Genomic DNA, 27484 nt, shown 5'->3' with positions numbered 1-27484 from the left:
TCCTGCCCCCCCCCTCACCCCCCACTGTTCCTCAGATGTTCTTGTCAACTGCTGGAAATGGCCCACCTTGATTATCATTACAAAAGGTTCCCCTCCCCCCCCAGCCCCTGCTGGTAATAGCTCACCTTAAGTGATCACTCTGGTTACAGTGTGTATGGTAACACCCATTGTTTCATGTTCTCTATGTGTATAAATCTCCCCACTGTATTTTCCACTGAATGCATCCGATGAAGTGAGCTGTAGCTCACGAAAGCTTATGCTCAAATAAATTGGTTAGTCTCTAAGGTGCCACAAGTACTCCTTTTCTATTTACCCTACAGTAACTGTGGTTTTTCAAGCTGTCTTGTCTGCAGTTACTGCAGGGTAAAGTACCCACTCTTTCTTCAACTTCCACTTCTGATGGCTCAAAAGTAGTAACTCGTGTCCTGGAGATGGGTACAATCAGTCTATTGAAACAAGGACTGCAGGACAGCTCTATCAAACGAGGCAACAGATCTGGAACCCTTTAGCAAGGAGTAATGCTGAGCTACAGGGAGGCCACCCCAAACTTGAACAGCACTGACATGACCATATGCACCACGGGGCAGGTCAAAAAACCCAGAGCGGGGAGCCAAGCAACAGCTGACCAGCAATATGGCACAGGAGCTGCAGGAGATGCCAATGCAGAGTGAGAGCAGGGTAGGCTTACTCTACAACTCCCTGCCTCTGGACCTTTACTGCAGGACAGCACCTGACCCACTCCTCTAGGGCAGGACCCAACCCCTTGGCCTCCCATTCTACCAGGGCAGTATCCGACTCATGTTAGCCACTCAAAATGTTAAGACACCTCACCTTTCAAGCCCTTCTGGGCCACAACAGAGGGTAGCCCAAAGGGGGGTACAGCATGAAATAAAGTTTGGGAACCACTGCTCTAAGGCAAGCAGATAGTCCAGGATAGCAGCCAGTGGCTCTTCCAAAGGAGATAGAGAACCTCTTCCATTTAGCAGCACAAGTAAATTTGGTGGAGTCCTTTCTGCTACAAGCTAGGATGCTTTGAACTGCTAAGGGGCAGGATCTGTCTGTCAGTCAGCCAGACAGACAGGCTCCAGGCCATGCAATGGAAGGTTACTAGATCTGGAAGTAGGACTTATCCCTTCAACTGCATAATCATATTGGGGCATCAGAAGTTTGATATGGGGCAGTGTTGACAAATTCATGAGGTCAGAATACCAAAACTGCCTGAGACATGCTGGGATCATCATCATTAGGTCTGTGGCCTGTCTGAGGACTCCCAGTATCAAGGGAATTGGAGGGTAGACATACATGAACCCCCATTATAGGATCAGAAAAGCATCCATACAGGGAGCAGGGACTTGTTCCCTTTCCGGAGTATGCACTTCTTATTGTGGTTGGAGGCAAACAGGTCTAATCTTGGGAGCACCCCCTATAAAAGATGACTTTTGGAATAACCGTTCATGATTGTTCAAGTATTGTCGACTCAGACAGTCAATGAAGGTGTTTTGCAGGCCAAGAAGGTGAGAGCAACTGGACTGCGTGGTGACTGATGCACCATTTCCAAAGTTGGACTGCCTCCTGGGAAAGATGAGGAGTGAGCACTTCCCTGCTTGCTGATATAGTACAATACTATGATGTTGTCCATGTGGTGCCATGAAGAACTGAGAAGAAAGCTATGCATGCCAATCAAATGGTTCAATTCCAGAACATTTATGTGAAGATTTGCCTTGAGCAAGGGGGAAAGAGACTCAGAGGCCCTAAATCCAAAGGCAGCCCAGTGAACTCCCCACAATGCATATGTCGCATTGGTGATCTCTATCGCTTAGACCTCTTGGACAAAAACCATGACCAAGGAGCCTGTCAAGGTTCCTCCCCCACTCTGAACTATAGGGTACAGATGTGGGGACGTGCATGAAAACCTCCTAAGCGTACTTTTACCAGCTTAGGTTAAAACTTCCCCAAGGTACAAATTAATTTTATCCTTTGTCCTTGGAATATCCACTGCCACCACCAAACTCTAACTGGGTTTACTGGGAAACGTAGTTTGGACACGTCTTTCCCCCCAAAATCCTCCCAACCCTTGGACCCCACTTCCTGGGAAAGGTTTGGTAAAAATCCTCACCAATTTGCATAGGTGACCACAGACCCAAACCCTTGGATCTGAGAACAACGAAAAACGCATTCAGTTTTCTTACAAGAAGACTTTTAATAGAAATAGAAGTAAAAAGATCACCCCTGTAAAATCAGGATGGTAGATACCTTACAGGGTAATTAGATTCAAAACAGAGAATCCCTCTAGGCAAAACCTTAAGTTACAAAAAAGACACACAGACAGAAATAGTCATTCTATTCAGCACAGTTCTTTTCTCAGCCATTTAAAGAAATCATAATCTAACGCATACCTAGCTAGATGACTTACTAAAAGTTCTAAGACTCCATTCCTGTTCTATCCCCGGCAAAAGCAGCATACCGACAGACACAGACCCTTTGTTTCTCTCCCTCCTCCCAGCTTTTGAAAGTATCTTGTCTCCTCACTGGTCATTTTGGTCAGGTGCCAGCAAGGTTACCTTTAGCTTCTTAACCCTTTACAGGTGAGAGGATTTTTCCTCTGGCCAGGAGGGATTTTAAAGGGGTTTACCCTTCCCTTTATATTTATGACAGAGCCCTTGAAATAAACTTAATAGTGCGTGTCCATTTTCTTGGAGGTAGGCACCATGAATGCATGAGTTGACCAGATGTCCCTGATTCCACGTGAACAGTCTCTGAAACTCCTCTCCAAGGAGCCAGGTTCATAGGTATTCAAGACAGGTAACTCCGTTCTCTCCCAGGTTCTCCAAAGCCAAGAAAGAGAAATAATATGCTTCAGAGGAGCTGGTCTCTTAGATGGCCAGGGAGGTCATGAATCTGTAATGGGGCAGACAATGGCACTGGGACGGGCAATGGCACTGGGACCAACAACTTCTTCACAGAAGGCAGTAATGGAGGCTTGGGTAGATCCAATATCATTAAGACTCCTTCTACTATAAATTGAGTGGTTAAAGCAGAGGCTTGTGGTGAGAGGTCTCTTGCTCTGGAAGTGCAGTCAGTAGTGGAGAGGTTTTAGCCTCTTTGAAGGGATGTCGTCTCCCTCTGACTGAAACCCCTGGTGCCTAGGAATTGCAAAATTGGTATGGAAGGGTCTGGAAAATGCTTGTGCTCCCATACTGACAGTGCAGATGCTTCTATCCTTGGTCACCAGTACCAAATGCATTGATAGCATCTGGAGGCTGAGTGGGGTTCTTATGGTGACTGCTTGGTGCCAAGAAGTCAGAAGGAACTATTCTGGACCTTGAACTGCCTCCAATACTAGATATGCTTGGGGCTGGCGATGGGAGTTCTGTGTCTCTGATCACCACGGGAGTGGTACTCCTTATGATCTCTCCAGAAGATGGAGAAAAGAGGACGCAAGAGAGATTCTGGCCAATTCTGTAGCAGAGAAGTGGGGACTTCCTCCATCCTGAAGGTGCTCTGGAACCCAGACTGGACCATTGGCTTAATGGAGCACTCTGAGGGCTTGTCTACATTAATATTTAGTCTGTGGTAAGCTAGGGTATACATCTCCCCTACACTAGCCTGCTGTGCACTAAGTGTCTGTGTGGACCCTGCTGCCACACACTAAAAGTTTCCTAACGCATTTTGGATCTACCCCACTTTGAACAGGAGTCAAAGCACACTAGAGAACTTTTAGTGCCTGTCAGCAGGGTCCACAGACACTTAATGAACAGCAGGTAGTAGATTTACACACCTGCTTCCTGTGAACTAAATGTTTGTGCAGACAAGTTGATCCAAGCTGACCAGTTTTCCTCGCATTCAGCAGCTAATGAAACTTTCCTGGAGTTCTTGAGGAGGACTTTTTGAAAAGTAGCAGCACATAGAGAACTTACCTAGCATATGCAATTCCTTCAGAAAGAAAAGGCACTTAGGCCTGGTCTACACTACAAGTTTAGGTTGAATTTAGCAGCAGTTCCTACTGGGCTGTTTACCTGTGGCTGAAAAGAAATCCTCCCTGCAGTTAGTCACACGGTGGGGGGGGGGGGGGGGGGGGGGGGGGGGGGGGGGGGGGGAATTGGCGCTGAACTGTTTGCATCTGGCTAGCAGGGATCTTCCCTGATACCAGCGGTGGGGGGAGGGGAAAAGCGATCATCCCAGAGAATTGGATGGGGGAAGGGGGTTAATGTGCAACAGCAAAAACCAAAGTAACAGGAAAACTGCAGCACTAAATGGCCAACTCAATGGGCTTTGCTTGGTATGGGAAAGGAGGGGGCTGCTGTTATGAAGGTTGCAGAAGCCAAGACTATGGCTTACCGTGGCTGCCTGCAAGCTGAATTCTGTTGCCCAGCCCTGTGTGTGTGATCTTTAACGCCAAAGCCGCAGGCACTCAATATAAGATGCAAAATGCGACCTTGTACCAAAATCACATGTTCTATGTAATGTGAATAGTGTTATTCACCGTGAAAGAGTATAGCCATTGTTCTGTAAAATGTATTTTTTTCCCTCCAGCAGCTGCAAATGTTTCAAGCCTCCCTCCTCCGTCCCAAAGGCTATCTCAGATAAGGCGGCGAAAAAAAACGCACATGCAATGAAATGTTCTCTGAGCTCATGCAGTCATCCGGCACTAACAGAGCTGTGTGGAGGGACACAATAGCAGAGTACAGGACGGTGGCCGATGAACGTGAGGAGAGGTGGTGGCAGGAAGATCAGAGGAGGTATGAGGAAATGCTGGGGCTACTGTGGGATCAAACGGACATGCTCCGGCGTCTGGTGGAGGTTCATGAATGGCAGCAAGATCACAGACTGCCGCTGCAGCCCGTTTAACCGCCCTCCCTCCTCCTCAAGTTCCATAGCCTCCTCACCCAGACGCCCAAAAACGCGGGGTGGGAGCTCTGGGCACCCAACCACTCCACCCCAGTGGACAGCCCAAGCAACAGAAGGCTGGCATTCGACAAGTTTTAAAGTGGCCTTTTCCCTCCCTCCTACCCTCCTCCCACACTCCACCTAGGCTACCTTGTGAGTTATCAATTAATAAAGAATACATGTTTTTTAAACGATAGTGACTTTATTTCCTTTGCAAGCAAGCTGTGATTGAAGGCGGGAGGGCGGGTGGCTTACAGGGAATTAGAGTCATAGAATCATAGAATAACAGAGTTGGAACGGACCTCTGGAGGCCATCTAGTCCAACCCCCTGCCCAGAGCAGGACCAATCCCAACTAAATCATCCCAGCCAGGCCTTTGTCAAGCCTGACCTTAAAAAAACTTTTAAGGAAGGGGATTCCACCACCTCCCTAGGTAACGCATTCCAGTGTTTCACCACCCTCATGGTGAAAAAGTTTTTCCTAATATCCAACCTAAACCGCTCCCACTGCAACTTGAGACCATTAGTCCTTGTCCTGTCATCTGCTATCACTGAGAATAGTCTAGATCCATCCTCTTTGGATCCACCTTTCAGGCAGTTAAAAGCAGCTATCAAATCCCCCCTCATTCTTCTCTTCCATAGACTAAACAATCCCATTTCCCTCAGCCTCTCCTCATAACTCATGTGTTCCAGTCCCCTAATCATTTTTGTTGCCCTTCGCTGGACTCTCCAATTTCTCCACATCCTTCTTGTAGTGTGGGGCCCAAAACTGGACACAGTACTTCAGATGAGGCCTCACCAATGTCGAATAGAGGGGAACGATCACGTCCCTCGATCTGCTGGCAATGCCCCTACTTATACATCCCAAAATGCCATTGGCCTTCTTGGCAACAAGGGCACACTGTCGACTCATATCCAGCTTCTCGTCCACTGTCACCCCTAGGTCCTTCTCTGCAGAACTGCTGCCAAGCCATTCGGTCCCTAGTCTGTAGCGGAGCATTGGAGTCTTCCGTCCTAAGTGCAGGACTCTGCACTTGTCCTTGTTGAACCTCATCAGATTTCTTTTGGCCCAATCCTCCAGTTTGTCTAGGTCCCTCTGAATCCTATCCCTACCCTCCAGCGTATCTACCACTCCTCCCAGTTTAGTGTCATCCGCAAACTTGCTGAGGGTGCAATCCACACCATCCTCTAGATCATTTATGAAGATATTGAACAAAACCGGCCCCAGGACCGACCCTTGGGGCACTCCGCTAGATACCGGCTGCCAACTAGACATGGAGCCATTGATCACTACCCGTTGAGCCCGACAACCTAGCCAACTTTCTATCCACCTTGTAGTGCATCCATCCAGCCCGTACTTCTTTAACTTGCTGACAAGAATACTGTGGGAGACCGTGTCAAAAGCTTTGCTAAAGTCGAGGAATAACACGTCCACTGCTTTCCCTTCATCCACAGAACCAGTTATCCCATCATAGAAGGCAATTAGATTAGTCAGGCATGACTTGCCCTTGGTGAATCCATGCTGACTGTTCCTGATCACTTTCCTCTCCTCTAAGTGCTTCAGAATTGATTCCTTGAGGACATGCTCCATGATTTTTCCACGGACTGAGGTGAGGCTGACCAACCTGTAGTTCCCAGGATCATCCTTCTTCCCTTTTTTAAAGATGGGCACTACATTAGCCTTTTTCCAATCTTCTGGGACTTCCCCCGATCGCCATGAGTTTTCAAAGATAATGGCCAATGGCTCTGCAATCACATCCGCCAACTCCTTTAGCACTCTCGGATGCAGCGCATCCGGCCCCATGGACTTGTGCACGTCCAGTTTTTCTAAATAATCCTGAACCACTTCTTCCTTCACAGAGGGCTGGCCACTTCCTCCCCCATGCTGTGCTGCCCAGTGCAGCAGTCTGGGAGCTGACCTTGTTTGTGAAGACAGAGGCAAAAAAAAGCATTGAGTACGTTAGCTTTTTCCACATCCTCTGTCACTAGGTTGCCTCCCTCATTTAGTAAGGGGCCCACACTTTCCTTAGCTTTCTTCTTATTGCCAACATATCTGAAGAAACCCTTCTTGTTACTCTTAACATCCCTCGCTAGCTGCAACTCCAGGTGTGATTTAGCCTTCCCGATTCCATTCCTACATGCCCGAGCACTATTTATATACTCACCCCTGGTCATTTGTCCAATCTTCCACTTCTTGTAAGCCTCTTTTGGTGAGTCAACCAAGGGAGTGGGTTTTCATCAAGGAGAAACAAACAGAACTGTCACACAGTACCCTGGCCAGTCACGAAACTGGTTTTCAAAGCTTCTCTAATGCGCACTGCTTCCTGCTGTGCTCGTCTAACTGCCCTGGTGTCTGGCTGCGCTTATCCAGCAGCCAGGCGATTTGCATCAACTTCCCACCCCGCCATAAACGTCTCACCTTACTCTCACAGAGATTGTGGAGCACACAGCAAGCAGCAATAACAATGAGAATACTGGTTTCGTTGAGGTCTGAGCGAGTCAGTAAAGTGCGCCAGCAACCCTTTAAACGTCCAAATGCACATTCTATCACCATTCTGCACTTGCTCAGCCTATAGTTGAACAGCTCCTTACTACTGTCCAGGGTGCCTGTGTACGGCTTCATGAGCCAGGGAATTAAGGGGTAGGCTGGGTCCCCAAGGATAACTATAGGCATTTCAACATCCCCAACAGTTATTTTCTGGTCTGGGAAGTAAATCCCTTCCTGCAGCTGTTTAAACGGACCAGAGTTCCTGAAGACACAAGCATCATGAACCTTTCCCAGCCATCCCACGTTGATGTTGGTGAAACATCCCTTATGATCCACCAGTGCTTGCAGCAACATCGAAAAGTACCCCTTGCAGTTTATGTACTGGCTGCCCTGGTAGGGATATGAGTTCCGTCTATAGCCTCATCACAGTTAGGGAATCCCATTGCAGCAAAGCCATCCACTATGACCTGCACATTTCCCAGAGTCACTACCTTTGATAGCAGCAGCTCAATGACTGCGCTGACTACTTGCATCACAGCAAATTGATTCCCACTCCAAATTGATTCCCGACTGACCGGTAGCTGTCTGGCATTGCAAGCTTCCACAGGGCTATTGCCACTTTCTTGTGAACCATGAGGGCTGCTCTCATCTTGGTATTCTTGCACTTCAGGGCAGGGGAAAGCAAGTCACGAAGTTCCATGAAAGTGCCCATACGCATGCGAAAGTTTCGGAGCCACTGGGAATTATCCCAGACCTGCAACACTATGCGGTCCCACCACGCTGTGCTTGTTTCCTGGGCCCAGAATTGACGTTCCATGGCATGAGCCTGCTCCATTAACACCATGATCTCCAAATTGCGGGGGAACGCGGTTTTAGAGCAAAGTGTGTTCATGTCCTCATCACCGCGCTGCCATTGCTTCCTTGCCTTGTTTTTCAGGTGCTGGTTCTGCATACACTGCATGATAACGAGCGAGGTGTTTATGGGCATAACTGCTGTGGTGAGCTGAACGGGCTCCATGCTTGCTGTGCTATGGCATCTGCTCCTGCTCGAGCAATCCAGGGAAAAGGGTGCGAAAAGATTGTTTGCCCTTGCTGTGGTGGAAAGAGGGGCGACTGAAAACATGGCTTACAGGGTTGGCTTACAGGGAATTAAAATCAACAAAGGGGGTGGCTTTGCGAGAAACAGAATGGCCCCCTCAAGGATAGAACTCAAAACTGGGTTTAGCAGGCCGTTGATTTCACGGAGGGAGGGAGGAGAAAATGAATACAAAACAAATCTGGTCTATTTCTTGTTTTGATCCACTTCATCTATCTTTATAGATCTTGCTGGCAGCAGACTGTGCAGTATGACTGCTCGCCATTGTCTTCTGCTGGCTGTGGATTAAAAGACAGTGCACTGCCGGTAGGACTGAACTGCCATGAGACGAAACTTAAAAGGGAAATGACCTGGCTGAGTCACTCCCATGTTTGCCCAGGCGCCCCTGACCTCATCGAGGTCGGGTAAAAGAGCACCATGGACTACGTCGAAGACAGCTACCAGTCATACTGCACTGTCTGCTGCCAAAAAGCAATAAATTGCTGCTGTGTAGCAATGCAGTACCACGTCTGCCAGCACCCAGGAGACATACGGTGACAGTTAGCTGAGCGGGCTCCATGCTTGCCGTGGTATGGCGTCTGCACAGGTAACGCAAGAAAAAAGGTGCAAAACGATTGTCTGCCCTTGCTTTCACAGAGGGAGGGATGGAAGGGGGGCCTGACAATATGTACCCAGAACCACCCACGACAATGTTTTAGCCCCATCAGGCACTGGGATTTCACCCAGAATTCAAATGGGTGGCGGAGACTGCGGGAACTGTGGGATAGCTACCCACAGTGCAATGCTCCAGAAGTCAACGGTTGCCTCGGTACTGTGGACACACTCTGCCGACTATATGCACTTAGAGCATTTGTATGGGGACACACACAATCGACTGTATAAAAACGCTTTCTACAAAACCGACTTCTATAAATTCGACCTAATTTCGTAGTGTAGACAAGACCTTAGAGTATCCATTGTTGATAGGGATAGCTTGTTCAGAAGAAAAGGCAGGTCTTGAATCATGGGGACTTGAACTCCACCACATCCAGAGCCAAGTCAAACAAGGTCTACAAGTCCATGTGTTATCAGTAAATTTTACACACACACTTTTTTTTGGCTAGTGGGATAAACAAACAATAAAACTAACTAAATAACTAAAGTCTAACCAAAAAGAATTTATTTGCACAGTGTGCCAAGATGCTACAGGTTTTCAGTCTTGCAACCACAAGCAGTAAAAAGGAACTGGAGAGCTGCTGCCGTCTCCCTACCTTTTATACTCTTGGCTACAGTCTGCCAGAGGGCTTGGAGGGGTGACCCCAAACAACACTGCTATTCAGAAGATTCTTATCAAGCTCGCCTGGAAGGCGCCAAAAATAAAATACATGTGCACAGTAACTTTAATAGGTTTTGTGCTTTGGCGTTTTATTACTGTTTGAGTGGTACCAACAGTTTGCTAGGCACTTTTTCCAGATAATTTTTTAATCTTTTCATGACAGGGATCCTGCCTGTGTGTGTACTTAGATATTAGCTAGCAAAACGGGGCCCTTATCTTGATTGAAGCATGCTACCACAACACCAAAAACAACATGCTCCCTTCCCCCAGAGCGATTAAAATCTATGTGGTCCTAATTTTCCATCTTTGCACTTCAACGGAAGTAGCTAGCTGGTGAATTTACAGAATGAAGTTCTGAGTCCAAATAACCAATGTTTGAAGAAGGCAGATATTTGTAATGTTCCATCAGAACATCAGCGCATCAGTCTTGCAGCTGAACCGCTTTCTTCCTACCTTTGTTGGGGACTTCAAATTATCAAAATAAAAAAAAAAGACTCATCTTAAAAGGCAAGTTTTGCTTTAAAATTCAAATTCCATTAGAATTTTTCACCACTCACTCCCCCCCCTCCCCCGGGGTGGCCGAAGGGGGACGGAGGGGGGCACAGATCCTGAAACAATTTTCAAGAAATGTTGGTTTCAGATAACTGGCAGGCTCACGCATGTGTGGACAGGGAAAACTGTTAAAATAGCAGCTGAAAATCATTTTAGCTTAAGTAGTGTACTGAGCTCAAAAGATTTTTAACAACTATTTAAAAAAGAGTTTCCACACACCTATGTGGGATGACCGAGCCTATATGGTTTTCACTAATTTACCTTAAACTGTTTCAGGATGTGACAAAAAAAAGTTAGAAGCATGCATATGATCATATAGTCATAAAAGAAGTAGTGATGTTCAGAAACTGTAAGGAAATCATGCAATAATTTTCTGTAGTATTCTGAACATTTGTCCATTTCTCTCTACCCTGTTGTCTCACAACAGCACACACTTTGTTATTCCCTACTGCCACCTTCTTTCCCACCAGAAATACTGCTGCCAAAATCATATTTCCTGTTTAGCATCTTCCGCACAGCTCCATGTATCATCTCTGCAGCAGCTTTCATTTTCCTATTACAAAATTCAAACCACTTTGCTTATTCCAAGCAATCCATAACTTTGCCCCTGCATAGTTCTGTTCTAATCTCCTACACACCGTCCTGTCACCTGTCCACACACTACCCTTCTTTCTATAACTGCTCCTTTTGTTTCCTTTGCCTAACTGCAACTTTTCATACTGCTCAATACGTGTAACCTCCCAGTCACCTTCAAGAAAAACTTTTGAAAAGCCACCTTTTCCATGAAATATACCAGCTATAAGACCACGTCACAAATACAAAACAAACAGGGTACCATACTGCAATGTGCAATACCTGCTTGTGACTTCAGATTATGAAATCTTCAAGACAAGAACCCCAAATGGCAGAGTTCCCCTTACACATTACTATACAGTCTTATGGAGATATACTAATGATACTCCTTAAAATACACATTAAAATAAGGCACACAGGAATTTCCATAAATTGCAGACTATTTCCTTTGAAGATATTGTTGACTGGATTTTATATATTAAAAACCACTTCCTGCCAAACCGAATAAACATTTTTAGATAATTAAAATGTTATGTTTGTGAACAAAAACCTAAAAAAAAAAAAAAAGTGTGTGAACTATGACTAATCTTCTATTTTATGACTAATCCTCTATTGGTATTGGATCAGTTACTAAAGCGATGTACTGTGTGTGCTGCATCGTACCTAGGTAAAAGCCAGGTCCGTTTTCTTAAGTAATACACATCATGGTGCACATTAGTTTTTTTCTAGTAGATAAACCTTTTTAAAAGGTTTTTCTCTATTTATGTACAAGATTTAGTGTTTACCAAAATACGTATCTGAACATACGTTCTTTAACAGCCATTTCTTTAGCTCTGCAACAATTTAATATTACCAAATACAACACAGAACATTAAAAAAAATTAGATATAAAAAGTATTTTTTTCACTAAACGCAAGAAAAATAAATGCTTTCATTTAACTGCTCAAAACAGCAAAGAGAAAGCATAGATCACATTAAAAAAAAGTTTGCATCAGCAAAATGCTGCTTTATACTCGGACCATAATACACTTCCATTAAAATCTCAAAATATTCAGAACATGGTTTGGCATATTCTAAAGGGATACATTGTTTAATCACTGGTAACCATTTTAAATGGTTACGATTTTAATTATTTAGCAAGGTACTTAAATGGCCCCAAATCTTCATTTAAGTTCAAAATGAATGTGAAATACATAATGAATGTGAAATAAATAAGCAGCCCACAACAACTTTACTAACCCCACCCCCAAAAATCATTAAAACAGAAAATATTTTTTTACAATTAGATTTTTATTGTTAAAATGTGGGGGCTTTCATTTTTTCTTTTATTTCCATGCACAGAAATGGAAAGGTGACTTCAACATGAAAATGTCTAAGATATGAGTTTTAAGTTCCTATTGTTGATGGCTTGAATAGATTTCTAATTTTAACAGCGCAAAGCCTTTAATCTGTTCATGGCTTCCAGGTAACCAACCTGTACCACAAATGTTAGTAACCAAAAGGAGACAATTACCCAGGAAAAGTTTAAAACACCACACAGGAATTATGATGGACATCAATTCTGATACAAAATGTACTGTAGCAAAAAGATCTAATGATTTGGTAAATTACTATATTTTTGATATATTATGCTATTAGTTTTCACCATAAAGTTACAACGTGCCTATAAGCCAATACCAACTAATTTTTCCAACCTGTATTTTAAAAAGCCATATAAAATGCCAGTGCACAGAAAAAAAAAAGAATGGAGTGTACATATATTTTTGAACTGATAAGAAATATAATTAACCTGTATATAACCGATAATTAATATCAGAATTTTCAAACTACATAATTAAAAACAAAACTGAAAACAGTCCTTTGATTAACAGTAGTTTTCTTGTTTTTTGGGGGGTATGGCTTTCTTCTATAATCAAAGCAATGACCGTTCTGGGCTTTGCTTTGTTAGCGCATTAACTTCTAAATTAAAAAAACGGAAGTGCCAATCTTGAAGAAATCAGCAGTCCTTTTCTAATCTACTGAAAAAGATCATTTTCTCATCTAAATTGAATTTGTTCTATGACATAAAAATGAGATTAATGCCCTACATAGGTTTAAATACATCTATCATGTCTTACACAGCCTTTTCAAAATGAACCTAGAGCAAAAAAGTCTATTTCCAGTTCAAACATTTTATCTATCAATATCTTTATAAAAGAAAACATTTTAGCTTAATTACAGTTAAGCTGTTTCATCAGCACAATGGCAAGAGACCAGTACTATAAAGTGAACACTTTTTTCCCCATTTTAAATAGTGCAACTGAACAACATTCCATTTTTGCAACATAAGCAAATTATGTCTTAACAAAAGGATAAATTTACAATAGTTTTTCTGATTCTGGCAGTAGTATACTATTCAGTTGTAAAAATAATCTAGCAAGAATGCCTCTCTCAAACCAGTTGACACACATATTCATACATTCATGCACAAATATATATTTTATAGAGTATTTTTGTGAGCATCTGTGTTAAAACAAGTAATCTATGTTGTTAACAGTTATTAATATTTTCCATGCTAACTGCTTAGGCCTAAACATCGCTTTTGTAAGAACATGAATCAAATGAGAACAATTATTGGTTACAACTAATCTGTAGAGATTTTTAGCATTCTTTTCATATTATGTTTTAAACATTACATTGCAGAATTCACATACCTGGATCATACTGGCATTTAGCTTCATTATGCAGAGTTACTGAAGATATGCCTTCCATAGTATCTCATACCTAGGCTTTTGTATTGTTCCTTTAAAGAGCTTACTGCACAAATACACTTAGCTTATCATTCAAGCATTTGTAGGTACCTGCTGAAGCAATCTGTTAAGGCACTTGCTGAAGCCTCAGAGACAATAGAAAATCAACAGCTGTATATTGTGATGTCAGTAACACCCTAGCCAGTCACCACACAGAGAAACTAAAACGCATCAGAAGCTATATTGAGCTCTTCGTTAGCAATTCAGTATCAAGTGATGCAAAAGCCTTGTGAAGCTGTAAACGTGCTATAAAATGGCTGTTGGGGGGGATTTTAGTCATTCTCTCCCTTAAAATTCTATAGCACATCTCCCAGCATAAGAAGTTTATTATTATGAAATTATTATTTTTTAACTGACACAAACAGTAAATATTGTGCAAAACTGGTGTTGCTGTGCAGATATCATTATTTTTTAGAAAGATAATGACTATTTTACCTTTTCCATTTCATATTATAAGCAATGGGATTTTAAAAAAAAATAGTAAATGGATAGGATTTAAGTACTTATATGGCTCTCATCACAGTGGTATCTGAACATTTTCTAAGTTTTTAGTCAGATTTTTTTTTAAGTGTTATCTGTAGCTGTATTTTCAACTTTAAGGACAAAAACAAACCAGCCAGCCAGTGTAGCTGAAGGTAACATTTTACATCTTGGTTTGGTTTCTTCAAATCCCCTTAGATTTCTCTGGAAAAGTGAGTTACTTCATTATACCAGCAGATGGACGCATGAAAAGAACACATTTCTGATGACAGCATTCACATGGGTGCTTGCTGACTGAAATAACTCACTTGGAGACTTTCCAAGCAAAAAAACAAAAAACTGAACTACTAACAGCGGACTGGTAGACTAGAATTATCTCCACCACCAAAATGGATGATAATGTCTGGGCTGGTATAAGACGACTTTTCAGAACCTAAATGAGCAAGAAAAGCAGTAATTATCCCCCACCCCTGAAATAAACGGTGGGCCACTATCCATTTGCTGCAGTACAGAGGACCAGACTTCCAAAAGCAGCATCTAGATAATGTTGCCATGTGCAATATAGGGCTTGTCTCCATGGGAATGTTACATCAAATTAGTATGTCCACTCTAATTGTAGTAATGTAACTAAACCAAACTGAAGTGTATCCGTACTGCTATGTTATACTGGGTTAAGATACTTTCCTCGTTAATCACTGCATTCACATACCTCTGCACTTGTTCAAAATATCCACTTAGCATTCTGGACAGATATCAGACAGTACAACATTCCGTCGCTCAACTCTATTCTCTGATTTTTCTCCTGGTGCATTTTGGGACTCCCACTGGAACGCTGTCTGTGCACACGCATGAGAAAAAATTAACAGTCTCATGATTCTTAGACTGACGTCCATTACTTTTTGCCGGTGCCGTTTTTGAACTGCTGTCAGGTAGCATGGAGGAAACTCTGCAGAGTGCCATGATCCTGACAGTCATTAATACAAACAGGATGATGCACGTACACTGGCAGGTTCAGGGAGTGGCTGGATTTGGCAGCGCAGCTTTGTAGGGCTTTGGATACCATGGCAATATTGCTACAGGAACAGGTCACTGAAATCAGGCAGTTACTTCTGCAGAGCATTTATCTGGAGCATCTTTACTTGATGGAGAACCACTTGGGATCACTCAACACAGTGTATGGCAGGATAGAGGAGGAGCAAAAGTGGGATGACCAGCAGTGGATGCATTAATTCAGGATGCAAAAGACTTTCCTAGAGATCAGTGAACAAAACAAGAACAATGCATCTGTGAAGAAACTGAAGTTAGGGCTTGTCTACACTTACTCCAGAATAACTATTCCTGAGTAACTCCAGGTGTAGACAAGCCCAAAGTTATCAAAGAAAACAAACGCGGAGGCCCATTATCAAAAGCCTCTGCTTACTCCAGCCAGACCCTACTGTTGTGTTAAGTGCAATCGGGTGTTTAGTCTTGAAGCTGAAAGGTATGTCTCCCTGAGAGTCTGTTATACAGTCAGAAAATAGTTCCTTTTCCCCTTATACCGCAATGAGTACCATGTAGGTGGACTCCTGTGCCCATGCAAAGCTCACTGAAGGTTCAGAGTATTGGAAGCTGCCATGACTCTCTTAATCCATCAAACAGTACAAAACAGATGACCAGTTTGCACTTTGTTCACCAGTACTGCAGTTTATAAATTCATTACAGCATAGTGTACTTAGACTTCCAGAAAGCTTTGACAAGGTCCCCCACGAAAGGCTCTTATGTAAATTAAGTTGTCATGGGATAAGAGGGAAGATCCTTTCATGGATTGATAACTGGTTAGAAGACAGGAAACAAAGGGTAGGAATAAATGGTAAATTTTCAGAATGGAGAGGGGTTATAAGTGGTGTTCCCCAAGGGTCAGTCCTAGAACCAATCCTCAACTTATTCATAAATGATCTGGAGAAAGGGGTAAACAGTGAGGTGGCAAAGTTTGCAGACAATACTAAACTGCTCAAGATAGTTAAGACCAAAGCAGACTGTGAAGAACTTCAAAAAGATCTCACAAAACTAAGTGATTGGGCAACAAAATGGCAAATGAAATTTAATGTGGATAAATGTACAGTAATGAACATTGGAAAAAATAACCCCAACTATACATACAATATGATGGGGGCTTATTTAGCTACAACTAATCAGGAAAGAGATCTTGCAATCATTGTGAATAGTTCTCTGAAGACATCCACGCAGTGTGCAGCGGCAGTCAAAAAAGCAAACGGGCTGTTAGGAATCATTTAAAAAGGGATAGAGCATAAGACGGAGAATATCTTATTGCCCTTATATAAATCCATGGTATGCCCACATCTTGAATACTGCATATAGATGATGTCCCCTCATCTCAAAAAAGATATACTGGCACTAGAAAAGGTTCGGAAAAGGGCAACTAAAACAATTAAGGGTTTGGAACGGGTCCCATATGCGGAGAGATTAAAGAGGTTAGGACTTTTCAACTTGGAAAAGAGGAGACTAAGGTGGGATATGATAGAGGTATATAAAATCATGAGTGGTGTGGAGAAAGTGAATAAGGAAAAGTTATTTACTTGTTCCCAAAATATAAGAACTAGGGGCCACCAAATGAAATTAATGGGCAGCAGGTTTAAAACAAATAAAAGGAAGTTCTTCTTCACTCAGAGCACAGTCAACCTTGGAAGTCCTTGCCTGAGGAGGTGGTGAAGGCTAGGACTATAACAGGGTTTAAAAGAGAACTGGATAAATTCATGGAGGTTAAGTCCATTAATGGTTATTAGCCAGGATGGGTAAGGAATGGTGTCCCTAGCCTCTGTTTGTCAGAGGGTGGAGATGGATGGCAAGAGAGAGAGAGATCACTTGATCATTACCTGTTAGGTTCACTCCCTCTGGGGCACCTGGAATTGGCCACTGTCAGTAGACAGGATACTGGGCTGGATGGACCTTTGGTCTGACCCAGTATGGCCATTCTTATGTTGTATACTAAAGCCAAGATATTTAAAAGGAAGATTTATGCTTTAAAAAATGTACTAATAGATAATTTATTGAAAACTATGGGAGTAACTAAAGGTTACATTTTTATTGTGCCTACTGTTTTTACAAGATTACTGTAACTGAAATGAAGAAAAATATTTTCCTCTATTTTTTCAGTTTACTATGTGCATTGGACAGCACTTCCAGTACAGTCAGTTTCAGGATTCATGCACAGCTCTGTGACGAGTTCAGGAGCACATTCTTGTCCAGGCCCTGGAAGAGAGTATCTACCAGTAATAGCAGCAGCAAAGCTGAAACAAAGTCAACAGGCAGTAGACAGGTGCACAGAGAAAAAGGGGAGGAAGAATGGGCACAAGAATGTCTAGTTTTGTTGCACTCTGGACTTCTCTAGAGACGGAAGAAAACATTCATGAACAACTTCAAAAAGGATTTCTTCAGTGAAAAATTCAGGACATACTATTTCACATGAGATTTTTAAAAGTTAACTTGTTTCCAAAAACTGACTTTGACAGTGTCCGTAGAAATGTTAAAAAATTAGTTATTGAAACTAAGGAAGTTTCAGATTCTCAGTGGCTCTGGGTCACTCAAGTCTTGTACCCTAGCAACTATACTCTTGCATCAAAGAGAGTAAAGTTGGCAGTGTTTTATTTTATGTGATCCCTCCTCCCCATTCTTCAAGCACACCTCCACTTCCTCAGCAGCTAATATTTTACAGATGCTATGATCAGAACCCTGCGCACACCAGTGAAACTCACCAAAGCCAGGCCAATCTCATTCTGTTGCTTGGAAAACGTCTGAGCAACAGTAATGGTGTTGATCCCTGAATAGGATGACTACAAATCAAAAGTTTGGGAAAGAGCAGAGTAGCAGACTCTGTACTATCACAACAATCATATTCAATCTAAGCAGCCAGGATACTGGGGATTGGGCAGAGAAACATGCAGTAGCAGAGTAGCCAGTCCACCACCTGTCTCATTTGCAAATGTTACCAGCAATGATTTTGTTTTTTCTACTAGAACTTTAAAAAAAAAAAAAAATCTTTAATAGCACTGGGTCAGGAACAGGTCCCTATTGCACAGGGAATCTTCCTACTCCCAATCAATTTCTTCCAACCCCAAACATGGTGGGATATAAAAAGACTAAGAAATGGACTCCTGAAGGCAGAGACTGAAAGAAAACAGCACACCTCAAGATAGGTCTATTTAACATCAGATGTTTCTTCCCTGCCACTTCTCCTTCCACCCCAACAACTTCGTTAGAGCAGCAAAGCAGCCAGTGTGAGTGCATCTCCTGCCCACCATAATCTATCTTCCCCATCCCTCCTGCCCTCGCAGTTGAGTAGATTTGGTATAACTGGTAGTTTCTGAAAAGAAATATTTAGTATTAATGGCCATTTTTTGCTGTTATTCTTCAAAACTAAAATTTCCTCCTTCACCAGAGACATTCTTCCAGACAATTCCACAAAGAAGTACTCTCAGAATGGCCACCATCTGCAATGGCTCTCAGTGACACTCAGGCCATAGGTTGCCCTCAATTAAGATGCTCTCTTTTAAAATGGCCACTGGCTCCCATTGTTTTCTATAGAAATGAAGCCAAGCTGCTCTCAGGGAAAATCATAGCAATGAAGCAGAAAGAGTATTGTCAACAGAGGCAGTGGCACTCTTTGCTAAGGACAACTAGAGACTTCAGGCTCAATGAGAAAGTTGGATCATTAAAAAACTTCCTACCAACACTGCAATCAAATAACCCACAAAACAAGACAATCATGGATCTACATCACAAATAGCTGATGAAAGACTTATGAAGAAGTCTGTCAACTGTTAGACATCACTACCAGATATCTTTTTGAGTAAAAACAAAGTAAGGGGGAAATTTTATATTGAGACGTGTTCAACTTCAGCTAAATATGGTAGTTAGAATTTTATACTGTTGTAAAAATATTGATCTTATTCTAAACTCAGTAGCCAATTCTGTGTCTCCAGCAGTCAGCATTGGGTATTAGTATCATTATAGCAATCAGCTAACAGCTACTGTGATTCCATGAAACAGCCTATAAAAAGATTTAATTAGCTGTAGCCAACAAAACTATATTAACATAGTCCTATTCTCAGACAGTAAAAAGTGTAAAAACAGGAACAGTTTTTCAAGAGATACCTTTTTAAAATATAAAAACATGTTAAAATATAAATTCAGATATGTGAAGTAGATATAATTTATCATCCTAGAGGATTCCATAACATTTGATACAGAATGATAATGTACCAGGTAGGTTTAAAAAAAACAAAAAACAACTCCCCACTAACCAGGCCTATACACCAAACAAACAAAAAAATCAAGAAAATTACTTACATGCAACTGTTCACTGAGGATAAAGAACTGAAATCGATCCTACTCTGTCCTGATAAAAAACTCCCATAGCTTAGTTTCAAACCCCCTAGATTCAGCACAGGGTATTGCTCACTGCCACTGAAGTAACACCATTGCGACCCTTAGCATCTTGAGCAATCAATTCCTTTCTATGCAAAAAAATTGAGCAATTATAATATTTAGCAGGATATTTTAAAACAGATTTCAGAGCTATTAGCTGTAATAAAGTCTTATTTCTTCTATGTATCTTACAGAGAACAATAGTTACAGAAAAGCAATCTTTCTCAAGACTTCTGCTGTAATAGATGCCCACTAGATGCTGTAAGACTCAAAGGGTACGTCTACAGTTCAATTAAACATCCACAGCTGACCCACCTCAGTTGACTTGAGCTGGTGTGGCTCAGGCAATGGGGCTGTTTTAACTGCTGTGTAGACGTTCAGGCTCAGGCTGGAGGCCGGTCTCTGCGACCATGCAAGGGGGGATTTACAAGAACAGATCTTGCCAGACAAATGGAACAGGTTTTTGTGAGAGAATTACGAAGTTGGCAGGTGAAGAGAACAGAGTAAATGAATATTTAGAACTTTACTTAGGTGTTTGATAGTATTGCTAATAAAAATCTTACTTGAAAAATTAATTCAAATTGGCTTGGATACGAACTCTGATGTAGACTGAAAACTGACTGAAGTACTAAAAGGTTAACAGCAGTCAGCAATGTGCTGAGTTGGAGACGGGTGCTCAATAGATACTAAGATCTAGTCTTGTGTAATATCTGTAGTTGCAGAAAGTATAAGGCCACTCTCCACTACGCCTCAACCACACTTTCAGCAATGGTGCTTACACTGAGGTGTACAAACCCAATACATCCTGAGGGACATAAAGGGAGCTCTGCAAGCCCAACATGGAGCAGGTAGGAGGTTAGCTTGGCTCAGTTGAAGTTCTAATATTTGCAACACACAGGAGAGATAAAAAGGTAGAGAGAAGTAAATTCTTCCTAAGAACCATGATGAAACAGACTGAAAGAGACAAGCTGAAAGACCCGGCAAGCATCTGGGCCAGGTATTCAGGGAAGGCTTAAAAACAAAACAAAAAAGGACATGCACAGTTGGTTTCCCTGGGTTTGACTGGAGCAAGCTACAATCTTATCCTTCTCTTTTGCACAGGCCGCAGCAAGCCCTAAGTGTATGTCTATGCTGCAGCTGGGAGCGAGCCTCCCAGCCTGGATGGTCAGGTTACCACAGCTCATGCTAGCATGCTAAAAGCCAGCTGAGTGAATGTTGCCGCACCAGTGGAGGCTCAGGCTAGCCAACCAAGCTCAGACTCGGGGAGGAAAGAGAGATAGCATTCGCTTGAGCTCAGATGGCTAGTCAGAGCCTCCGCTGGTATTGCAATGGCCACAGAGCTATTCACATCCTAATCATTAGCCTTCTAGGAACTGTGTGAGCATCTCTCCACATCCAAAGCAAGCATTATGTTCCCTGCTCACACAGTTCCTAGAAGGCTAATGATTAGGATGTTTTTGTCCAAACACCTCAAGACCTCCTAGTTGCTCAGAAGACATTCTCAAAAGGCAGATCAGTTTAAGTGGATAAAGTTCACAGTTGGGTCTGAAAAGATCCATGTGAATCCCTAATTTTCTGTGCAGTTTTTCCCTTAAGTGGCCAACCCCACATACTATCCCTTTAAGTCTCAAAAGTTCCAGAGGTCCTGTTGGGTATGTCTACACTGCAGAAGGGAACAAGCCTCCCATCCTGGATAGATAGACTTTTGTTAGCGGGGCTCATGCTGGCATAGCAAAAACAGCTTATGGACATTGCTGCACTGGCAGAGGCTCTGACTAGCCACCCAAGCCCAAATTAGCTATCAGATATGATGAGTTTCAGGGCTTGTCTGTGGAAAATAGCTATTCTGCACTAGCTCCCCATACTGAGACTCCTATTCTATACTTGGGAAGTGGATAAAACTAAAGCACAAAAAGGCCAGCAGTGAGGAATAAGTGCCCACACAGTCGTAGTGCACAATAGCTACTGCACTTTAAATTCACAATCTCACTATTTCACTCCAATCACCCCACCAACACCCCACAGAATCATCATTGTGATAGGGTTCAAATGGCCTTTGTACAAAAAGCACAAGATGACTCTCAAATATGCCTGCCCATTAAGCCAGAATAGCCTACTTCCTAACAAGCATATCTCCCTGCTTTCCTCATTTCTTTTTTCCAAAGAAGTGAAATAATTATCTTAATTATTTCAAAAGATTATATAAGAGTAAGATCAGCATCTTGAATTTATAAGGTTCTGGAACTGCAGTGGGTGTGTTAGTGAACGCAGACAGTGATGAAGTATAGTAGATTTCATTACTTTCAGTAGATAATTACTGTGAAGTTTTTTTTTTTTAATGCTCTCAGCTAGGTTGTTTTGTATGAATATGAATATTACCACTAATTATCTACCCATGCTAATTATCCCCAAGTCTAGATACAAGTTTATGCAAAAGTTTAACAAAAATCCTGACAGAAAGCAGTCACCTTCTCAAGGACTAGAGGTGATTGAGACTTCTAAGTGTCTTCTGGCCAATAGATACTAATTAAGTAAATATCTGTATGGTGGTTTTCTGTTTGACGTGGAAAACTATCCACAAGGGATTAAATTTTTCAGTAAAACTGTAAGTTTACTATATACTGGATTTTTTCCCCAGTGCACAGAATTTATCTTCTCAACCAGTTTTAAAAATATTTAAAGTGTGTGAGTAAACATTTTAGAAATCATAATATCAAACAAACACTTAGCCCAAGAGCTCCCTCTCTGGCATATTTTTCTCAGTGACTGCAAAGAATTGAGAGTAACATCAGGGTGATCAAATTTTCCGAAGGAAAATCCAAGGCACCACTGATGCAGGTAGAAGCAAGAAAATAGATAAATACATGTAAGGGGCATTTCCTGGGAGTACAGAAAGGTGTGCATAGGAAAAAAAAAATGGTTACTAACGTTTCTGTAACTGTTCTTCTTCGAGATGTGTTGATCATGTCCATTCCACTTTAGGTGTGTGCGCGCCCCATGCATCAAACGCCAGAGATTTTTTCCCCTCTGTGATACCCATTGGGCTAGATCTAGCACCTTCCAGTAAGGCATGCATATGCGCCAGTATAAGGTGTCCCTCCGCTGGCTCCGCACCCTCTCAGTTCCTTATTGCTGGATAACTCCTACAAAGGGGTAGGAGAGTGGGTCACGGAATGGACATGAGGAACTCATCTTCAGGAACAACAGTCATGGAAAGATTTGTAAACTTTTTTTCTTCCAGTGCTTGCTCATGATCAGGGGAAGAAACACTTGTCAAGCTAAGTGGACCCTCTGAGCTCCCTGACATTTATGTGCAGGGAGAGCTCTTCCTGGTACCATAGACTCTGTGTCCTGAGGCAATCTAGGTGGGCTCCCCAACCTAGATTAGAAGTGTCTGACACCAACGACACGGACAGCTAGGGGGTAACAAGAGACACCTGCCATTGCCAATTGGGGGTGCCATCCACCAGTTGAGGGAGGCGACGACCTGGGCTGAAACAGTAAGCACCGAGTCCAAGTGGTGTCCATTCAGTGAGTATACTGAAGCTAACCACATCTGCAGTGGTCTGAGGTGTAGCCTTGCATGTGGCACAAAATGTAATTGTATCTCCCCAGCAAGGCTTGCTGGTTTGAGATATGCAGCTACAGTCCACCTGTTGAATAATTTTTCCTGCCAAACAGATCCAGTTTCTTCAAGTCCTGTTTGGGGGTACCACTTGGTTGGCCCTCTCTATCCCTCTCATTGGCTGCCGATACAACTAGGGACCCAGGAGGAGGGGGAGTATAGGTACTGTGTGCCAGCCAAGGGATACGAGTATTTCTTCTCTGCCCTCTTCAAAGTGGCAGGGAGAGAAGATAGCGTCTGCCACAGGGCTTTGACCAGACCCATTACAGCCTTGTTAATGGGCAGGGCCACCTTAGACAGCACTGGTGCAGCCAGAATGTCAATGAGGCTGTGGGATAATTCCTTAAGCTCCTCAACCTCTAGCCCCAGGTTCGTTGCTATCCTCTTTAGAAGCTCCTGGTGGGCTAAGCGAGCTGCTTAGTCCTGAAATGCCCTCACCTGGGGAAGAGGAGAAAGAGCCCTGCAACAGAGTGGGAGCTTTTTCCTCTTCTTCTGCCTCTATTACCTACACTGGGGCAGGTGCAAATGGAGCAGTGTGGGAGCGGAAGCAACCAAGTATGACTGGTTGGACAAGGGACCTGGTACCAGGGAAACTCCTACAGGTTCCAGAATGGCCACTGCATAGGCTACTGTCCATCTGGCCACGTACCGGTGGGGGGACAGGCACTGGGGTCTGGCAGTACGTAAGGGGGATACCAATGGTGGTTCTTGGGATGGGTGTAGGGCTCCACTTCAAACTCTGACAAAGAGTCCTTCCAGGGTGACCACAGAGGAACGATACCCCTTACGTCTGCCATTCAGTACCAAGGGACCAGGGACTGGTGCCGGACCAAGGACAACTTCGTAGAAGAAAGCAAGGTCAGCTTGCCCCTCAAAGACACTGGAGGTCCTGGTGCTGGGAACGTACCTTTCTTCAGCACCGGAGAGCACCCTCTCCCAGAGCGCTGCTTTTTATGTTTCTTCCTTGGCACCAGAGATGGAGAACAATGCCGGGAAACATGCAGTTCCGGAGGGGCACTTCGAACTGACGCCAAAGTGGTTGGTGCTGAATCCAAGCGGCTTGGCTCAGACACTGGTCTAAGAGCAGCTTCCATTAGGATAGCCCTAAGTCTAGCTTCTCTGTCTTTCTTCATACGAGGCTTAAAGTTCCGACAAATCTGACAACGTTCTCTTACGTGAACCTCTCCAAGACACCTCAGACAACTGGAGTGTGGGTCACTCACTAGCAAGGGCATGCACACCTAATGTGGCATGGACATAAGCAAGCACTTGAAGAACTGAAAGACAATGATGCCCACTCCAACCTATCCTAAACAACTCTTTTCTTCCTTGCCTTCCCAATCCAATGTGGATTTGTCTCTGGAAAATTATTAAAATGTAGAGTGTCAAATATATTAAGGCCTGGTAGGGGCAGGCCCTTGAAGTAGTAGCCATCCAGCCATTTTACCAGCTCAGATCCTTCCAATGACTACTCTGCAATGTTCACAGAAATGGGGACACCTACATTTTGCTAAAATGTAGGCACATTCCTGGTGTTTAGGGAGAGCTAGTCACCCTACTAACACAGTTACAAACAAAAAAAGGAAGACTTAGCACAGCAAGGTTTTAATCTGACTGACTCCATAATGGTCAGCAATAGTGAGATCTGGAAGATCAGCCAACCAGATTATTTTTGCAATTAACTGCAGTCTGACTGGCTCCCTGAGCAGTCACTTATTCTGGACCTCAAAAGTCAAACACAATAGAATTTTTCTAATTTATAGAGATGACCGAGAGATGCATCATTGATGAATTATACCCATTAGCAAGCAGAGTAAAAAAAGTAAAGGATAATTGATCATAAAACACAGATTAAGAAATTATAAAGAAAAAATATGCACATAACAGAACTGATTGTTACTGTAAACCTTGCCCTTCCGTACCCAATTGCTCTTACTGCCAACTACTCTCTCACTCATTGTGTTATTTCTAAAATGTGAGTGTAATCTCTTCAGGGCCTAATATCTCTTATTTGGTCTTTAAACTACCTAGCACATTTTATAGGCACTGAATAATTAATTCATATATTTTGTCAGCTGTAATTCATTTTTAACTATGATACTTCATGCTATCCTAGCGAATGTACTATATATATTTTGTACTGTAGTATATCAATCAGTACACATGAAGACAAACACGAGAATGGAATTACAATGGTAGACCTCAAGTCGATTAATTTGAAACATACTGAGGGGAAGTGGGATAGACTGCCTCTCGTGCCCACGGCCCCGAACAACCATGTATTAACTAGGTCCATGATGTGGTTTTGTGGCTTAAAGCTGCTTAACCCTAACAAATGAGGATTGTCCCCATCTCCCCCTTTTAGCCTAACACTATCAAAGTGACGACAGGATTCAGCCGAGCTGATGAACTTCTTTACTCCCGACTCCTGAACCACAGTTCACTTTGACTACTCACTCAGTAGTGGGTTTAATCATAAGTCAGTGGAACCTAGATGTTTGTCCCTGAGGGATTTTGCTTCGATTTCCCATTAGTAGGGCTCTACCAAATTCTCGGCCATGAAAAACGAATCATGGACCATGAAATCCGGTCTCCCCCCATGAAATCTGGTCTTTTGTGTGCTTTTACCCTACACTGTACAGATTTCACAGGGGAGACCAGCATTTCTGAAATTGGGGGTCGTGACCCAAAAGGGAGTTGCAGGGGGGTTGCAGTATTGCCGTCCTTACTTCTGCACTGCCTTCAGAGCTGGGCGGCCGGAGGGTAGCGGCTGCTGACCAAGCGCCCAGCTCTGAAGGTAGCTCCCAGCCAGCAAGAGTGCAGAAGTAAGGGTGGCAATACCATACTGATGCCTTCAGAGTTGGGTGGACAGAGAGTGGTGGCTGTTGACTGAGGAGCCAGCTCTGCAGGCAGCAGCGCAGAAGTAAGGGTGGCAATATCATACCATCCTTACTTCTGTGCTGCTGCTGGCGGTGGTTCTGCTTTCAGAACTGGGCTCCTGGCCAGCAGCTGCCGCTCTCCAGCTGTCCAGCTCTGAAGGCAGCGCCAATGCCAGCAGCTGCGCAGAAGTCAGGGTAGCAGATCCGCAAACCACCCCAGTAACCTTGCGACTTCTGCACAACTCCTTTTTGGGTCAGGATTCCTACAGTTATAACACTGTAAAATTTCAGATTTAAATAGCTGCGATCATGAATTTTACAACTTTTTGTTCTAAAGATGTCATTAATTGCAGGGACCTTGTCAAAATAAAGTTGACTCACTTCTGAAGTTTGTACCTGTGTTTTTAAAATTTATAAAATTTGTTGGTTAAGGATTCTTGCCAGATGGATTCACATCACCAATGCTTCTTTAGACTGCAAGCTCTTCAGGGCAAGGACCATCGCTGTTGTATGTTTGTGCAGTGCATAGCATAGTGGGGCTCAGGTCCATGCACTACTAGAATACAAATAACTAAAATAACTTAAGTCATCTACGGAAGTTCCTGATGACTAAACAGTGTAATGCACTTTTTATCTATCCATCTTTATTTCCCACCGGCAACATATCTTTGTACGATTAGTCACTATTCCCCCCCCGCCCCAAAACGAATTAGAACAACTGGGGGGGAAAGTAACTACCTGTAATAAGAGCCTACTTGGCCACAAAACATAGCTATTTATAGAGTTCTTTACGAATAGTGCCTAAATCAGCTTTATTTTTATCTCTACTTTCCATTAAGATATAATGCCAAATTCTTGGGACAGTCTAGCTTGAAACCCAGGATGCTAACAAATAACATCACTTTCCTTCCAATAGCAATTTATTTTTGTTTTTTTGGGGGTGGGGTGGAGGGGGGGGGAGTGGTTCTTTTTTGGTTTGTTTTTTTTTCTTTTTACACACACACACACACACACACACACACAGAGGAAATGTGCAGTAATAGCTGCCTCCTTACATTAGACATTGCAATATACAATACTGACAAATTTAATTTCATGAGAGTTATTACCAAATGAAACATTTCTTTAATTTTGGGAAAGCATTTAAAAAAAATGGAAATATGTACCTTAGAACCCTTTAGTCTCCCATCACTTCACAACGTAGTTACACAAACAGCATCCATTAATACTACAAAAATAAATCTCAAGCAAACTGAGACATAAAGACTCCACAATGTTTAATATAGGGAAGGCCATATTAATCCAATTAAAATGTATTTCTATTCTTATTGTTTAGAGAAGATATGAGATGCTTATGTACTCCTGGCATAATCACATT

The 27484-nt window shown here is 42.9% G+C and overlaps 1 protein-coding gene across 35 annotated transcripts in view; it reads right to left on the bottom strand.

Moving 5' to 3' along the window:
* The window catches only part of R3HDM1 (R3H domain containing 1), a 165554-nt gene that overhangs the window by 112834 nt on the left and 25236 nt on the right, over positions 1–27484 (bottom strand). For 2 of the 35 annotated variants that reach the window (XM_043525029.1, XM_043525025.1), the window contains exon 1: positions 13603–13836. The exons of 29 other annotated variants lie outside the window; for them this stretch is intronic. The gene's annotated coding sequence lies outside the window, so the exon portion shown is untranslated. Of the gene's footprint in view, positions 1–13602; positions 15429–27484 lie in introns of those variants that run through there. 4 more of the 35 variants (XM_043525039.1, XM_037912841.2, XM_043525031.1 and 1 more) reach the window with 4 other exon arrangements.

The sequence above is a fragment of the Chelonia mydas genome, chromosome 11, assembly GCF_015237465.2.
Source record: "Chelonia mydas isolate rCheMyd1 chromosome 11, rCheMyd1.pri.v2, whole genome shotgun sequence".
Classification (NCBI taxonomy): domain Eukaryota; kingdom Metazoa; phylum Chordata; order Testudines; family Cheloniidae; genus Chelonia; species Chelonia mydas.
This window is presented reverse-complemented; position numbering and strand designations above follow the sequence as displayed.